We start from the raw sequence: 15,864 nt of genomic DNA, 5'->3' as shown, positions 1-15,864 counted from the left end.
CACACTATTGAAACCCACTTACCATATTTCTGATTCACTGTTTTGGCCACCCCCATCCACTGCGCACGCTCTCTCTAACATAAAAAGTATATTTAAGTGATCCTAGTAATTAAAATGTTCTATTGCTCATGTGTTAGCATATTTGAAACTCTTGAAAAAAGGTATTCTCCTTGGTAACGTGGTAATATATTAGACAGTTTCTAGAGAAAATAGTTAACTGTGTCTTTGATAACAAGTCAAGAAAACATAAATTTGTGTCCACATTAAGCAGTTAGGCCTTTTGAAGATTTCACATCTGATGAAGTCTGCTCATTGTCACCGGGTTCCACAGCTACAGGCTGTAACATTCCTCCGGCAAGAGCTTGCATTAGGCAGAATGGAGCAGATTTATGTTGTCAACCCCCACAGGCCATTAATCATTCTTTTGAGATCATTTCGAAATATCAGAGTAAGTGCATTTGAAAAGTAAGTGTCAGGCCCTGTCATTAGCTTTCAGGGAGGGAGGGAAACAAATTTGGTAAATTTATAAAAATCGGTTTTTCAGCAGAAAGTTTGGAGAATTAGACACAAGCATTGCCCTTCATGAGCACACTAAAAACTGTGATGGAAGCCAGAGCAAACATATTTTGCTTGGGGCACATATTTTATCAGCCCAGTTGCAATTAGATGAACTTCATTGTTGAAAGATTTCAGATATCTCTGTAAAGAAGCCGATGAGATTGTTCAAAAATGGCTGGGCTAAGGTGTCACTTTTGTGAGGACTTAGAAGACGTCTTGAGAGCCTGGTTCACTCTTCTCACTCAAGGCTGGACCCACTTCAAGAGAAACGTGTATTTTCATTCTCATGGCCATCACCATCCCTCTCATCCCTCCCCGCACCTAATTCTGAGCCCCCCATTCCCTCCCCATTCCTCTCCCACCCAGGTCCCTCCCTCCATCTGCCTCTTATGACTATTTTATTGCCTCGTCTAAGTGAGATTCACGCTTCCTTGCTTGTGCCTTCCTTCTTGTTTAGGTCTGTGGAGTGTGTAGCATCCTGTACTTCTTGGCTAATATCCACTTACAAGTGAGTACATACCGAACATGTCTTTCTGGTTCTGAGTTACCTCACTCAGGATGATATTCTCAAGTTCCACCCATTTGCCTGCAAAATTCACAATGTCTTTGCTTTTAATAGCTGGATAGAATTCCATTGTGTAGATGCACACATTTTCTCTATCCATTCTTCAGTGGAGGGACATCTGGGTTGTTTCCAGTTTCAGGCGATTATGAATAAATCTGCCATGAACATAATTGAACATGTGTCTGTTGGGGATGGTGAAGCATCTTTTTGGTACATGGCCAGGAGTGGTATAGCTGGGTCTTGAGATAGGATTATTCCCAGTTTTCTGAGAAACTGCCAAATGGATTTCCAAAACTGCAACTCATTGAGGGGGGTTAGACAGTGGGGGGCATTCCAGGACGTGCAGAGACCTGGAATAGGGGAGATGTTCAGGAATAAATGAGGCGACCTTAGCTGTGACTCACAACACTGAGGATATGGAACCTGAAGAGGAACCCCAGCAGAGCAATAGAGACATCAACCCACTCACAAAACTTTCAATACAAAATTTATCCTATCTATAAAAAGTGAAGTGACTAGGGGTGGAGCAGAGACTGAGGGAATGGCCAACCAATAACTGGGCCAACTTGAGACCCATCCCATGGGCAAGCCCCAATCCCTGACGCTATTAATGATACTCTGATATGCTTGCAGACATGAGTCTAGCATGATTGCCCTCTGAGAGGCTCCACTCAGCAATGGACTCTGCAGCCAAACAGTGGGTAGAACCTGAGGTGTCACTTGTGAGCCCTGAAGGGAATAGGAACTCCACAGAAGACCAACAGAGTCAGCTGACCTGGACTCTTGATGCTCTCAGAGACTGAACCAGCAAACAAAGAGCATATACAGGCTGTACCTAGGCCTCCCCATACATATGTTGTAGATGGGCAGTTTGGTCTTCAAATGTATCCCAAACAACTGAAGCAGGGGCTATCTCAAAGGCTGTTGCCTGTCTGTGGTATACATTCTTCTAGCTGGACTGCCTTGTTCAGCCTCAGTGGGAGAGGATGTGCCGAGCCCCATAGAGAATTGATGTGCCAAGGTAGTGGGATACCCAGGGGATCCCCACCCTCTCAGAGAAGAAGGGGGAGAAGAAGGAAGGGAGGAGGATTGTGAGAGGGGGTGATTGGGAGGGAGGGCAGTGAATGAGGTGTAAAGTCAATACCATTTTAAAAAGAAAGAAAGAAATGTGTATTTTCAAGAGTTCGACTTTGTAGATGATAAGTAATGGGCCATGTGGCATGTTTGATAACTACTCAGTAACTAGCTGAATATCTGAGGTGAGGTCGCAGGGCTAAGATATGTCTAATCAAGATTGGTCTATTTTCAAGTGTTCTAACACTTGGCTGACAGTGCATTTGCATCCCCACTGAAAAACTTTGAGAGTATGGGAACCTGTGCTTCCAGAGTGTGTAAAGGAATTGGGTGTTCAGTCATCTGAAACATCTAAGAATTCCATATCCAGGCAAAGTCTCTTATTTGGAGCTTTCATTTAGGGGTGGTGGTGGTTTGGAACAAGTGCATGTTTATACATGGATAATTTCATTAAAGTAAATGCTAGATTCTTGAGCAATAGCTTTCCCCTCCTATACTAAAAGTACTGAAAGATAGACAGTCGCAAATTTATTGGAAATATTATCCAATGTCTTAATAATATTTTCTAAGTATGTTTATATATTTAAACACACTTATATATATATATTTATATATTTAAATCCTCCAGAGACCACCCCACTGTGCAATTCATTCCGTCTGCAGACACCAAACCCTGACCCTATTGCTGATGCCAAGATGTGCTTGCAAACAGGAGCCTGGTATGGTTGTCCTATGAGAGGCTCTGTCAGTACCTGACCAAAACAGATGCAGATACTCACAGCCAACCATTTGGGACCCCAATGGAAGAGTTAGGGGAAGGGCTGAAGGATCTGAAGACGATCGCAACCCCATAGGGAGAACAATAATATCAATTAACCAAACCACCCAGAGTTCCCAGGGATTAAACCACTAACCAAAGAGAATACATGGGCCAGTCTGTGGCTCCTACTACATATGTAGCAGAAGACTGCCTCATCTGGCATCAGTGGGAGGGGAGGCGCTTGGTCCTGTGGAGGCTTGATGCTCCAGAGAATGCTAGAGGGATAAGGTAAGAGTGTGTGGGTAGGGGAGCACATTCTTAGAGGCAAAAGGGAGGAGAATGGGGTCAGGGGTTTGTGGTGGGGGACTGAGAAGGGGAATAACATTTGAAATGTAAACAAATAAAATGAATAAATAAAAAATTAAAATAAAATAAAAATTCCACAGAGCACCATAGGTTAATATATAGAAGAAAAAAAGATCAGAAACAAAGAAGAAATTAATAGTTTTCTAGAGGTACATATCCTAAATTTAGGTTTTATATAAGTACCACTTTTGACACTCAAAATATATTGGTTAGCTGTTTCAGGATGGAGAGTGATTTGGTGAATAATTTTCCAGAGCTCCTGAGGATTTCATTGTTTCCCTCTTCATTCTAACTAATACCCGTCTCACTGAAGTTCTGTCCGAGAATCTACTCAATCTTTAAACAATTAAATGACCTATTTTTTCTCATCTATATCAGAATCTACTGTTACCATTATAACAGCAAGCTGACAAAACATGGGTCCAGTAAAAAGAAACGACTCTCTTAAGTATAGTACTGCAGACTCCCTTAACCCAGTAACAGATTAAAAAGAGAAAAAGCCCAGAGAGGATGCAAGTACAATTTTCAAGAATCATTGTTGTCCCTAAAAAATGATTTAATGTACACAAATCCTAAGAATAAATCATCTATTCAGAACGAGCCCAGGCATAATGGCGACCTTGACTAGCTGTGAGGTAAGAATGCCATTCTTTCCCATCTCATGCTAGTTCTTTTTAAAGTTTTATTTACTGATTATTTTAATTTATTTCATTAATTGATTCAGGTGTGCAAATACCATGGCATGCGAATGGTTGTCAGAGGACAGTTTGAAGAAGGTGGCTGTCAACTTGCACCATGCTGGTCCTGGGAATTCAACTAAGGACACCAGTCTTAGGGACCTTAGCCCACTGATTCTATCACTGCCCCCCTTAATCTTCTTTGGTTTAAATTACATTTCCAAGTAGAAGTCGTCTGGAAGACAAACTGAAAAACTGTGGCCATGTCTTACAGCCTTAAACATTCATATCAATTGTGTTAATTTCAATGTATATGGAGACATTTGGGGTGAAACCTCATTGCTAATATCCAAGAGATCGACCTCCTTGTGCTTAAGTCATGAATGATACAGAATGCAGGCATTCTGCTGCTACTGACACTTAAAGAAGAATCTCAATTCCTGCACAATGGTGTTCAGGCATGATAGCCATATGTATAAGAAAATTTAAAACCTAGTATATAATTCCAGACATTTGTTTCTATATACTGTTACATAAATGAACTATATTTTTAAAAAAATCCACTACAAATGAAGCTGGGGCTATAAGTCAGGAGACAAAGTTGTGAGTGGCAGAATTTGGATCCCCAGTCAGCACATTCCAGCCAGGTGGGTTTGGTGGTCGGCCTGTAATTCTAGATCTCAGAATGTGAAGACAGGATCTTCCCAGGGCAAGCTGGATAGCCACATTGGCAAACCCTTGGGTTTGATTAAAAAAAATCTGTATCAATGAGATGATGTTTGATTAGGGAAGACACCTGACATCAACCTCAGGCCTTCACATACATTCACACACATCACTGGGCACTCTCACAAGCAAATGCACCCAACACATGCAAATACACACTCCCATAGGCACACGCAAAAAAGTTAGAAGTGTCATTCTTAACAGTGTACTTTTGAAAATCTCAAATATTCTGAAAAATAATACTGGATTCACTAATAGTTTTTTTTTAACTTCACTGCAAAGGTACATATTGGTTATAAAAACACACGCTGTAATTTTTTACTAGACATGCCATTAAATCATAATGATTAATAAATATGTGAGCGCCACCCACTTAAGATACAACAATACTTCATTATCCTGGGTGGTCAGTCATACAAAATGTTAGGAAACAGGGTCCTAAAATGGAAAGTCATGTGCTTTCTGCTATCCAAACTTGTTCTTGGAACAACCCCGCTTCACACACTGTAACTCTAAGGTTCATGAACCTTCTCTGTGTCCCTTCAGGAACGCATCCAGATCAGCATTTCCTCATCTTTCACAGGGTGAAAGGTGGGGATACGGTCCGTTATCCTGAGACAAGTTGCCAGAACACTAAGGTTATGTCAATAACAGAGTGAATAAAAAGAGAGAGAGAAGAGTCATCGTTCTAATAAAATACAGGGAAAGAGGCCCATCTTCACAGAGAGGCTTGCTCGATAGAGCATTTTATCTGTGCTCTATAGAGACCTGCTTCTTTCGCCACACCCAATCCCACAAGGCTTTTAATTGACATGCCTGATAATATTGTTTTAAATGTAGTAGGGAGGCCCCCCACCACTAACTGTTTCTATAGAGCGTTATTGAACTCTTGGGGCATTTTCCTTCCAAAGAAAGCATGGAATTCCTCTCTGTACTATTTATTTTTCCAGGATTCTAAATGGAAATGTCTGGAATAAAGAGAGAAAGGGGAATCCAGAAAGAAGGCATAGAAAACAGGGTAGAGACACAGAGAAGGAAGGAGAAGGAGACAAATTCTGAACAAATGATTATTTTTAAGTTGCTTCAGTACCATCCTATCTGTATTGTAAAAAGTGGTAAGGTAATTCGGGCAGTTTTAAAGTTTTTCATGTCAATTTCACACATCATCCCGTTGATTCACATCTGTATTTATCCAAACATGTTGTGACATATAAAGTGAGACACTAAAGAAAAATTACAGCTGTGAATTAACACTCTGATTGTCCTTCAAAATGCATTTGGCAACATCTCCCTTCCTCTGAAAGTCTCTGGTGCTGTGGGAATAAACAGCTTTGTTTATTCAATAAACAGAAATCCTTTCACTCCTTTTTTAAATTTTTTATTAGATATATTTCTTTACTTACATTTCAAATGTTATTCCCCTTCCCGGTTTCCTGTCCATAAGCCCCCATTCCCTCCCCTCCCCCCTCCCCCATACGGGTATTCCCCCTATACATCCCCCTTATTGCCCCTCCATATTCCCTTGCACTGGGGGGTCCAACTTGGCAGGACCAAGGGCGTCCCCTTCCACTGGTGCCCAATAAGGCTATTCTCTGCTACATATGCAGTTGGAGCCCTCGGTCAGTCCATGTAAGGTCTTTCCGTAGTGGTTTAGTCCCTGGAAGCCCTGGTTGGTTGGCATTGTTGTTCTTATGGGGTTGCAAGCTCCTTCAACTCTTTCAATCCTTCCTCTAATTCCCCCAAAGGGGGTCCTGTTCTCAGTTCAGTGGTTTGCTGCTAGCATTGACCTCTGTATTGGACATGTTTTGGATGTCTCTCAGGATATATATATATATATATATATATATATATATATATATATATATATATATATATCCTTTCAGCATGGATTTTCTAGCTTCATCCATCTTATCTAATTTTGGTGGCTGTATATATATATGGGCCACTGTGGGTCAGGCTTTGAATGGCCATTCCTTGAGTCGCTGCTCTAAACTTTGCTTCCATATCCCCTCCTATGGATATTTTTTCCCCTTTTAAGGAGGAGTGAGAGCATCCGCATTTTGGTCATCCTTCTTCTTGAGCTTCCTGTGGTCTGTGGATTGTATCTTGGGTAATTCGAGCTTTTTGGCTAATATCCACTTATCAATGAGTGCATATCAAGTGTGTTTTTCTGTGATTGAGTTACCTCACTCAGGATGATATTTTCTAGTTCCATCCATTTGCCTATGAATTTCATGAAGTCTTTGTTTTTGATAGCTGAGTAGTACTCCATTGTGTAGATGTACCACATTTTCTGTATCCATTCCTCTGTTGAAGGCCATCTGGGTTCTTTCCAGCTTCTGGCTATTATAAATAAGGCTGCTATGAACATAGTGGAGCATGTGTCTTTGTTGTATGTTGGAGCCTCTTTTGGGTATATGCCCAAGAGAGGTATAAGCTGGGTCCTCAGGTAGTGCAATGTCCAATTTTCTAAGGAACCTGCATACTGATTTCCAGAATGGTTGTACCAGTCTGCAACCCCACCAACAATGGAGGAGTGTTCCTCTTTCTCCACATCCTTGCCAGCATCTACTGTCACCTGACTTTTTTATCTTAGCCATTCTGACTGATGTGAGGTAGACTCTCAGGGTTGTTTTGATTTACATTCCCCTGATGACTAAGGATGTTGAAAATTTCTTTAGGTACTTTTTGGCCGTCCTCAGCTGAGAATGCTTTGTTTAGCTCTGAACCCCATTTTTAATAGGGTTATTTGGCTCTCTGGAGTCTAACTTCTTGAGTTCTTTGTATATTTTGAATATTAGCCCTCTATCAGATGTAGGATTAGTAAAGATCCTTCCCCAATCTGTTGGTTGCCCTTTTTATCCTAATGACAGTGTCTTTTTCCTTACAGAAGCTTTGCAGTTTTATGAGGTCCCATTTGTCGATTCTTGATCTTAGAGCATAAGCCATCAGTGTTTTGTTCAGGAAATTTTCCCCAGTGCCCATGTGTTCGAGACTCTTCCCCACTTTTTCTTCTGTTAGTTTGAGTGTATCTGGTTTGATGTGGAGGTCCTTGATCCGCTTGGACTTAAGCTTTGTACAGGGTGATAAGAATGGATCGATTTGCATTCTTCTACATGCCGACCTCCAGTTGAACCAGCACCATTTGTTGAAAATGCTGTCTTTCTTCCATTGAATGGTTTTAGCTCCTTTGTCAAAGATCAAGTGACCATAGGTGTGTGGGTTCATTTCTGGGTCTTCAATTCTATTCCATTGATCTATCTGCTGTCTCTGTACCAATACCATGCAGTTTTTATGACTATTGCTCTGTAATACTGCTTGAAGTCAGGGATGGTGATTACCCCAGAAGCTCTTTTATTGTTGAGAATAGTTTTCACTCTCCTAGGTTTTTTTATTATTCCAAATGAATTTGCAAATTGCTCTTTCTATCTCTATAAAGAATTGAGTAGGAATTTTGATGGGAATTGCATTGAATCTGTAGACTGCTTTTGGCAAAATGGCCATCTGTACTATATTAATCCTGCCAATCCATGAGCATGAAAGATCTTTTCATCTTCTGAGATCTTCCTCAATTTCTTTCTTCAGACACTTGAAGTTCTGGTCATACAGATCTTTCACTTGCTTGGTTAAAGTCACACCAAGATATTTTATATTATTTGGGACTATTGTGAAGGGTGTCGTTTCCTTAATTTCTTTCTCAGCCTGTTTATCCTTTGAGTAGAGGAAGGCTACTGATTGTTTGAGTTAATTTTATACCCTGACACTTTGCTGAAGTTGTTTATCAGGTTAAGTAGTTCTCTGGTGGAACTTTTGGGGTCACCTAAGTATACTATCATATCATCTGCAAATTGTGATGTTTTGATTTCTTCCCTTCCAATTTGTATCCCTTTGACCTCCTTTTGCTGTCTGATTGCTCTGGCTAGGACTTCGAGTACCATATTGACTAAGTAGGGAGAGAGTTATGGCTGGAGCATTCACCACATCGTTTTGAATCTGTGGTAACATTTCCCTTTTCTGATCATGATTTTTAGGCAGGCCCTGAATCCATTAGATAAAGGACTGAGATATCCTTGATTCTGTCATTTAGATGGGTACCATATTACCTCTATGCCTGTATTTACTGGACGACATTGTGGATCTGATGGTGCATACCTCCTTTACTTTGCTTCCTTTAGTATAAAATATTACCTTGAAATACTTAAAGAAAATGTGTAAGATTCTAGTTTCTCTTCTTCCTATAAGACCCTTCAAGTGATTCCAAGTGGTCCCATCCTTTCTCATCCATTCTTTCAGGGCCCGGGGTTGGAAGTCAACTGATGTAAATGACAAACTAAAAGACATTCAGATGAACAGCCACGGTGCTGATGCCCTTCCAGCTATGAGTCTCCAAACCGCCTTTTCAGGGATCCATGTAACATGTGGCCCCTCAACCTGAGATTTAAAACATCTGCTGCAGAGGTTGTCAGAGAGTCTTGGAACATTTCCACAGATTCGCAGGGATGCCACCAGGGACCGCCGATGCTCAATGCTTTCGTATCTTTCTGTTTCTTGCACCTTGGCAGATCTAAGTTCTCTCCATAATCCATTCTTTCTATCACGGCGAATTTAGTCATTTTAGGGCAAAAGATGTAATCTTTGCCATCTGGTTTCATAGAGGAATACAAGCCTTTCTCAAACTGGATTAACATTTAAGTCACTGTTTGCAGAACCTTTGTTCTTTTCTTATGTACAGCATAAAGACAGCATCCCCTCTCCTGTGAATATTCTTAAAATTTATAAACAGACTCCCTGGCTTTTCTAGCTGTAGTGTTTTGCCTCCTTATTTGCTAATTTAGTGGGACAAAGGAAATGAGTAACTTTTACTTTTTTCTTCTGTACTAAAATCACATAGTTTTTTCTTAAAATAAACATAAACAATTTTTGTTATAAATTTGCACAACTATAAAACTTTGTCATGTCAAAACAGTATAAATATCTGAAAGATGATAACATTAGATTTGTAAAGATTTACTACTTGGTCAAGTGCCTGGTTCACAGCCGTACTTTGTAAATCATTATATTAGTAATATAAAAACATCATGTATATTCAATCTGTATTGTTTAATTGGAATTTTCACATTAAAATGAAAGCTATAATTTAGTTTATAGAGTCAAAACCTTAAATAATGAAATGTCAAAATAATCATGCAAAAACCAAAATATTATGTAATAATTTTATTCATATTAATGATGTATCTTTCCATATGTTGTCATTTATTAGTGCCTATAAAATGGTATGCCAGTTTCTGTTGATGTCCCAAAGACATTGTACTTTCCCAGGGGTACGCACTCAATGTTCCATGTTCTATCACATCCACAGTACAGAACCTGGTTTCTTTCTTCCTTATTCTTCCCTCCAGATCCAGAGCCTGGATCTCCAAAATAAATAGCGCATTATCTATGAAATATGCACATTATAGAGTCAAATATTAAAGTATTTATGTTTTTTGTGCTATTTACTTAAAAAAAAGCAAAACAAACAAACCAAAAAACCCGGTTCTAGGTGTGGTGTGGCTCAGGCCTTAGCTCACACCTTCAATCCCTCTGGCTGGAATGCAGACACACATGTAGTGCACACTTGTAATCCCAAACAATGAAGGTTAACTTAGTTTGTAGAAGGAAGCACCCATGTTTGAAGGTGATGTCTACTTGAGTGACAGACAAAGTGATGAATCAGAGAAAGATCTGACAGAATAGGATATGCCCAACTCTCATGAGAACAGACAGGAAACAGAGGCTACTTAAGAGAGAGCAGTACAGAGAGAGAAAAAGGGAAGGAGGATGGTTTACTGGGACAGTTTTACAGAGAGAACAAACTAAACACAGGTAAAGACAGAACAAGCCAGAGAATGAGAAGGAGCCAAAGATTAGAACAGACTGTCAAAGTTAGTATGAGGCCAAGGAGAGCAATTCATGCAGAGGCCAAGAGAGAATCCAGACTTCAGAAAGAGCTAGAACAGGTGAGCTTATTCAGCAGTAAGTCTCAGAGGCTGAAGCCATCTAGGCCTAGACTAGATTGGGTGGAGGCTAGAGGCTTCTGTGACTAGGCCTACATTAACCATAAGCCCCTAAGATAACAATCAGAAAGACAAATAAAAGATAATTTTACATACGTATATACTGTCACATCTCCTCAATGGTCATGTACTGTATAATCAGACGTATTTTAATGCAGAGTTTGTAATAGACTGAGCCACTCTTGAAGGCACAGACAATATCTCCCAAGTAATATTAGTAAGTGTTCTCCAGAGACACAGGAGCAATATAATGATTCAAAAACAAAATACTAAGATTCTGCTTGCATGACTATGACAGTTTCTCAGCTGATCTGTGGAGTACAAATTGGAGGCCCACGAAAGCCATAGTTCCAGTCGGAAGTCAAGGCCTGAGACCCAGAGCAGTCATAATTACAAGTCTAAAGTCTTAAAAATCAGGAACATCAATATCTGATCATAAAAGCAGACATACATGTCAGCTCAAGCACAGCCAAGTCACCCTTCCTCCACACTTTTGTGATATTCATGGCTTCACTGAGTCAATAATTTTTACTCATTCAGCCAATTAAAATAACAATTTCTTTAATAACCGTAGTGAGACACATCTAGAAACTGTTATACCATAGATCTGGTTATCCCTTAATCCAGCAATGCTTAAAATCAGTTGTCACAGCACTCAGTTCTAAGTTCATGTTTCTTGAAATTTCCAGTTATTCAAAATAAGAAGACTTGGCAAAGACTTTTAAAGAAGATATTCTTATGAAGGAGGTTTGGGGAGCTGAGAGGCAGCCTTTTAAATTTATTTTTGGATGGTTACCAATTCCTAATCTTGGTACTAAAAGTATCATTTCAATCATGTCCGTTAAAAAATACTTCTCATTGGTTCTTTATTGGTTTTATTTCACATCATGCACCTCAATCCCACTCATCTATTCCTCCCTCTGTACCCATCTTCCACCCTTGCAATTTCCCCCAACAACAAAGAAAAAAATCTTGTTGTTGTAGCTGAAGTGGGTCACAGTGGGTCACAGTGGGTTGCCCTGAATACACTTCTGTCCACGGTTGTTTCCTTGCCAATGTTCATTGCTCTGACTCATTGGTCTGGTATGAGTCCTCTGGCTTCTGCTACTCTATCAATACTAGAACCTCACTGGGACTCCTCTTGGATATCCTCTTGGTCTGCATCATGGAGATCCTATATTTTTGAATCTCTAGGACTGACCCCTTCATGCACTCCAGCAGTTCATCTATGGGGTAGATGGTTGGGTGGGCCAATTCAAAGCTCTGGTTCTGAAGCTGAAAGTTATCTCAGCTGGTCAGCCTGCAGACTCTCCTAGTTTCATGCTCTCTACCCTCGAGGCCAGCTCACCAGCAACCTCTGCGACCAGGGCCAACTCTACCCTGCTGCCGTCTCTCCTACCTGCCATAGATGTCAAAGGACAAGAGAGGGGAAGAGAGTGCCTGTCCCTTGTCTGTGTCACCACTCAACAGACAAGAGGCAAGACCAGCTCTCCAGAGCCCATCCCCTTGGGGCCAGCAGCCCTCATATCCAAGGCTAGCTCTGCTGTGGTACCCAGGTGAAGTGCAGGGACCACTCTCCAGAGAGCTACAGCATGTGAGGGATAGAACCATCTGTCCTGCTCCAGGTCCAGCTCTCCCATTTGCCATAGGTAGCAAGGAACAAGGGTAAAAGAGCAACTCTCCATCTCCTACCCTGCTACAAGGCAGACAAATTGCTGGGCCAGCTCTCCCACGCTTGCATCACTGGGGCCAGCTCACCCACAATTCCTGTAAGGATCCTCTCTCTCAAGTAATGCAGCCGGCTAGGGGCAGATTCAGCTGTCTTTCTTTCATGTCTCCAGAGACAGCTCTCTCGTGATGCCAGGTGAGGGCTAGGGCCAGTTCTGCACAGCACTCAGACATTATGTCCCTGGAGCTGCAGCCCTGACAAGGGATGTCTGCCTGTCCTGCCTGCTACTGCAGGGCCACACATAGGCCGGGACCTCACCGTGGTTTCAGGTGACATCTTACTCCAGATTGTTCATCATTACTCTCAACTCTTCTGTTCTGGCTCTCTTCACTGTGCCCATATCCGTCTGTTTCTTTTTCTCTTCCCTTTCTCCACCACTGACTTGCTTCTCTCAAAGGTGCCCAGGGTCTCTTGAGTATCTGCAATCATATCCCAAGAGTACTATTCCCTGCTCATGCGTTATGGGACCAGACAGGGGTCATCTCAGGCATGGTCTTTCCTCCCAGTCCTGTGTAGCATCAGACTCATGGCCATCTCAATATAGCTCCCTGTCCAGGTCCCATGGCTGGTCATCTCTGGCTCTCTCCTTATGAGGCCAGCCAGAGTGGACCCATGTAAGGGTCATCTGTCTCTGGCTCACTTCCACCCAGGGCCCCAGGATCCCAGGAGGGGTTCTAGCATCTAGCTTGATCCCTATCCTGGGAGCCCATCCAGGTCTGCATATCATGAGACTGGTGTCATTTTAGACTAGCTTCCTGACCGGATCCCTGACACTGGACAAGTTGTAATCTCGGGCTTTTTTTTTTTTCAGGGAATATTAGGATACTAGTCATTCGGATCAGGTCAGAACACTGAGCAGAGACACAGCTTCTCTCCTCTCTGCCACCTATCGATGCAGATGTGACACCGCATCCACATCTGCAATGCCTCTAGGGGGCAGTCAATAATATTGTTTTCCCAGGATTAAATAAATAAAATCTTTGTAACAAATGCTTCTTCCAAGAAGCACTCTATTAATTCTAAATGTACATTTTTATTCTTTAGAATACCCTATGCCAGCAGGAACAAATGGGAACAAAAAAATTTTAGGACAAAGCTATGAATAAGACAGTATTTTTTAAAAAATTATTTACTTACTATCCAACTGACCCCCCCTCCAGGTCCCCCTCCCTCAGTTCCTCATCCCATTCCTCCTCCCCCTGTCTCCAAGAGGGTACTCTGCCTCAAGAGGTCTGCCCCCTCCTTGGGGTCTCAAGTCTCTAGGTTTAGGAGAGTATTCTCCCACCAAGGCCAGAACAGGCAGTCTTCTGCTATGTATGTGCCAAGGGCCTTGGACCAGCTTGTGTATGCTGCCTGGTTGGTGGCTCAGTGTCTGGGAGATCCCTGGGGTCCTGGTTAGTTCAGACTGCTGGTCTTCCTATAGGGATCCCTCCTCCTCAGCTTCTTCAATCCTTCCCCTAAACCAACCACAGGGATCCCCAACTTCAGTTCAATGGTTGGGTGTAAGTATCTGCTTCTGTCTCAGTCAGCTGTAGGTTGGACCTCTCAAAGAAGAGCCATTCTAGGCTCCTGTATGTAAGCACACTAGAGCATCAGTAAGAGTGTCAAGCCATTGTTGCCCCTACCACCCTCATGCGATGGATCCCAAGTTGGGCTGGTCACTGAACCACCTTTCCTTCATACTCTTCTCCATTTTGTCCCTGCAGTTTTTTTAGACAGAAACAATTCTGGGTCCGAAATTTTGACTGGGTTGGTAAACCCTTCCCTCCACTTGAGGCCATGTCTGTCTACTGGAAGTGGACTCTAAGAGTTCCCCCTCCCCAGTGTTGGGCATTTCCATCTAAGATCCCTCACATTGAGTCCTGATAGTCTCTCACCTCCCAGATCTTTGGTACTTTCTAGAGGATCCTCCCACCTCCCACCTCCCACCTCCCCGCCCAAGGCTACATATTTCTATTCATTCTACTGGACCTCTGGGCTCCCCGGCCCCCGCCATACCTAATCCTGTTTTCCCTTCCTCCTCTCCCCTCTCCCACCAAGAACCCTCCCTCCCCCTGTCTTCCATGATTTTTTCCTTCCCCCATCTAAGTGGGATTGAAGCATCCTTACTTGGGCCTTTCTCCTTGTTGTGTGTGTTGTATCCTAAGTATTCTGTATACTCAGCTAATATCCACTTATTACTGAATATAAACCACTTATGTCCATTTGAGTCTGGGTTACCTCACAAAGGATGACATTTGCTAGTTCCATCCATCTGCCTACAAAACACATGATGTCTTCATTCTTACTGGCTGAATAGTATTTCATTGTGTAAAGGAACCATATTTTCTGCATCTATTCTTTGTTAGAGGGACAGCTGAGTTGTTTCCAGCTTCTGGTTATTACAAATAAGGCCACTAAAATCACAGTGGAGCATGTGTCCCTGTGGCATGGTGGGGCATCTTTTGGATATATTCCCAAGAGTTGTATAGCTGGGTCTTCAGGTAGATCTACTTACAGTTTTCTTAGGAACCTCCAGAGTGATTTCCAGAGTGGTTGTAGCAGTCCCACCAGCAGTGGAGGAGTGTTCCTCTTTCTTCACACCCTCCCCAGCATCGGCTGTTATCTTAGCCACTCTGACTGCTGTGAGTGGAATCTTAGGGTTATTATGACTTGCATTTCCTTGATGACTAAGGACTTGTACGTTTCTTTAAGTGCTTCTCAGCAATTTGAGATTTCTCTATTGTGAACTCTCTGTTTAGTTCTCTACCCCGTATTTTAATTGGGTTATTTGGTTTTCTGGAGTCTAACTTTTTGAGTTCTTTGTATATTTTGGATATTAGCCCTCTATCAGATGTAGGATTGGTAAATATCTTTTCCCAATCTGTTGGTTGCCATTTTGTCCTAATGACAGTGACCTTTGTCTTCAGAAGCTTTGCAGTTTTATGAGGTCCTATTTGTCAATTCTTGATCTTAGAGCATAAGCCATTGGCGTTCTGTTCAGGAAAATGTCCCCAGTGCCCATTTGTTCAATGCTCTTCCCCACTTTCTTTTCTATTAGCTCCAGTGTATCTAGTTTTATGTGGAGGTCCTTGATCCACTTGGAATTGAGCTTTGTACAAGGAGGTAAAAATGGATAAACTTGCATTCTTCTACATGCTGACCTCCAGTTGAACCAGTACTATTTGTTGAAAATGATGTCTTTTTTCTACTGGATGCTTTTAGCTCCTTTGTCAAAGATCTGGTGACCATAGGTGTGTGGATTTCTGGGTCTTCAATTCTATTCCATTGATTGGTTTGTCTGTCTCTGTACCAATATCATCCAGTTTTGTTTTATCACTATTGCTCTGTAATAGAGCTTGAGGTCAAGGATG

At 41.8% G+C, this 15,864-nt stretch overlaps 1 non-coding gene across 1 annotated transcript; it reads right to left on the bottom strand.

Annotated features, from left to right (window-relative positions):
* Positions 1–13,324: 13,324 nt before the first annotated feature.
* On the bottom strand, positions 13,325–13,452 carry LOC120093452 (small nucleolar RNA SNORA17). Its single transcript, XR_005486508.1, has one exon. It is a non-coding gene; the product is annotated as a small nucleolar RNA SNORA17 (small nucleolar RNA).
* Between the last annotated feature and the right edge of the window lie 2,412 nt (positions 13,453–15,864).

This window comes from Rattus norvegicus, chromosome 6 (genome assembly GCF_036323735.1).
Source record: "Rattus norvegicus strain BN/NHsdMcwi chromosome 6, GRCr8, whole genome shotgun sequence".
NCBI lineage: Eukaryota > Metazoa > Chordata > Mammalia > Rodentia > Muridae > Rattus > Rattus norvegicus.
This window is presented reverse-complemented; position numbering and strand designations above follow the sequence as displayed.